The 2,663-nt window shown below is 51.7% G+C and overlaps 1 pseudogene across 1 annotated transcript in view; it reads right to left on the bottom strand.

The window, feature by feature from the left end:
• LOC310780760 (voltage-dependent calcium channel subunit alpha-2/delta-3-like) overlaps window positions 1-2,663 on the bottom strand; it is a 140,394-nt pseudogene that overhangs the window by 461 nt on the left and 137,270 nt on the right. The window contains exons 28-30 of the transcript in view: window positions 2,189-2,244; window positions 751-886; window positions 359-546 (exon numbers count right to left, since the gene is read on the bottom strand). The product of the transcript in view is annotated as a voltage-dependent calcium channel subunit alpha-2/delta-3-like (transcript). The remainder of the gene's footprint in view (window positions 1-358; window positions 547-750; window positions 887-2,188; window positions 2,245-2,663) is intronic.

The raw sequence follows: 2,663 nt of genomic DNA, 5'->3' as shown, positions 1-2,663 counted from the left end.
GCACACAGACACACACACACACACACACTAAAACACTGCGGGCACTGCACACACACCCACACACACACACACACACACACACATACGCACACACACCCACACACTGAGGTCGCTTGAGGTAATCTTATGTTCTGCCATTTTGAGTTTTAGGTTTTTGGATTGTGCCTCTTGATTCTGTTTTTCCAGCGGTCACAGTCACTGACTCAGACAGAGAGGGGAAGGAGGGAGCCGGTGGCAGCAGAGGACAGGGGGTCACTGCTGAGGACACCCAGCAGAGGACAGGGGGTCACTGCTGAGGACACCCAGCAGAGGACAGGGGGTCACTGCTGAGGACACCCAGCAGAGGACAGGGGGTCACTGCTGAGGACACCCAGCAGAGGACAGGGGGTCACTGCTGAGGACAGACCCAGCAGCAGAGGACAGGGGGTCACTGCTGAGGACACCCAGCAGCAGAGGACAGGGGGGTCACTGCTGAGGACACCCAGCAGCAGAGGACAGGGGGTCACTGCTGAGGACACCCAGCAGCAGAGGACAGGGGGGTCACTGCTGAGGACAGACACCCAGCAGAGGACAGGGGGTCACTGCTGAGGACAGACACCCAGCAGAGGACAGGGGGTCACTGCTGAGGACAGACACCCAGCAGAGGACAGGGGGTCACTGCTGAGGACACCCAGCAGCAGAGGACAGGGGGGTCACTGCTGAGGACAGACACCCAGCAGAGGACAGGGGGTCACTGCTGAGGACAGACACCCAGCAGAGGACAGGGGGTCACTGCTGAGGACACCCAGCAGCAGAGGACAGGGGGTCACTGCTGAGGACACCCAGCAGCAGAGGACAGGGGGGTCACTGCCGAGGACACCCAGCAGCAGAGGACAGGGGGTCACTGCTGAGGACACCCAGCAGCAGAGGACAGGGGGTCACTGCTGAGGACACCCAGCAGCAGAGGACAGGGGGTCACTGCTGAAGACACCCAGCAGCAGAGGACAGGGGGTCACTGCTGAGGACACCCAGCAGCAGAGGACAGGGGGTCACTGCTGAGGACACCCAGCAGAGGACAGGGGGTCACTGCTGAGGACACCCAGCAGCAGAGGACAGGGGGTCACTGCTGAGGACACCCAGCAGAGGACAGGGGGTCACTGCTGAAGACACCCAGCAGCAGAGGACAGGGGGTCACTGCTGAGGACACCCAGCAGAGGACAGGGGGTCACTGCTGAGGACACCCAGCAGCAGAGGACAGGGGGTCACTGCTGAGGACACCCAGCAGAGGACAGGGGGTCACTGCTGAGGACACCCAGCAGCAGAGGACAGGGGGTCACTGCTGAGGACACCCAGCAGAGGACAGGGGGTCACTGCTGAGGACACCCAGCAGCAGAGGACAGGGGGTCACTGCTGAGGACACCCAGCAGCAGAGGACAGGGGGTCACTGCTGAGGACACCCAGCAGCAGAGGACAGGGGGTCACTGCTGAGGACACCCAGCAGCAGAGGACAGGGGGTCACTGCTGAGGACACCCAGCAGCAGAGGACAGGGGGTCACTGCTGAGGACACCCAGCAGGGGCTCGTGCTTCTGCTGCATATGAAAAACATCCGTCCAAAATGAGACGTTAGAAAGAAATGTAGTCGTAGTATTAACAGTCGTTAGTACGAAGGTAAAATCCATTATTTGTTACTCTTAGAATTATACTTCCAAAGTTATGAGAATTGTAAACCTTTGCTTAGAATTAAAATCAGTGTTGGAGGATAGAATCTGTTTTTTGAACTAATGACGGATGAATTTCACCGAAAAAATTATTTTCCAAAATGGATATATAGCATTTTGGAATGAATCTCTTAATCTACCACTACTCTTAATCTACACGATTATGGCAAAAAATATATATAATCCTGAATATTTTTTGTGGGGGATATTGTGATCATGACTGATTAATCATTAGTCTTTATGATTTGAGGAAGATTTGAGGAACAAAATTAATTTGACTGCTCTTTCTGCCTCTCATAGCGACATCTCGGGTATTTTCCATAACATCGTGGATTTAAAATGAATTTCAATGAGCAAAATGGTGTCACACTGATACTGTATGCACAGCTGTATGCATGGCATGCGTGTTCTACAGCGACTCTTAGGAATGTGCTTGAACACTGTCAACCCTTCTTACAGTGGCGATCAGGTATGAATATATGTCTCTTACCTTTAGCTGTGAGGTCAGAGTGCCACCAGCTGTACAAGTTGAACTCTACCAGGAATCTAAACACAGAGAAGACACATTTTGCCATAACCAAACACTCCGACATACACATATAAAATGCATATTCTCTGTTACACAATCTACTGGAACACCTACACATTATGAGTTTATGCAGAACTATAAATCATGCGTGCATCTGAGGAATTAATTACTGACATGGCTGCTGCTCAGACGCTTGGACAAAAAAAATCATATTTTGACTTCCTGCTTAGTATTCTCCTCATGTTTACTTGCTCAGCGCTGGAATTTAGCATAACCTAAATGTTATTTTAAGCGTGCTATATTTATACTGTATGTGTTCCCAAATACTATAACCTGTTTACTGTACCGGCCTCCTGACCACCAAGTTGTTTTGAAGTTTGAAGTCAGCGCCATGGAAAACAGTACGCACATTGCACTACTTTTATGGAATATCCAC

Source organism: Poromitra crassiceps, assembly GCF_964638095.1.
Source record: "Poromitra crassiceps genome assembly, chromosome: 8".
Taxonomy (NCBI): Eukaryota; Metazoa; Chordata; class Actinopteri; order Beryciformes; family Melamphaidae; genus Poromitra; species Poromitra crassiceps.
This window is presented reverse-complemented; position numbering and strand designations above follow the sequence as displayed.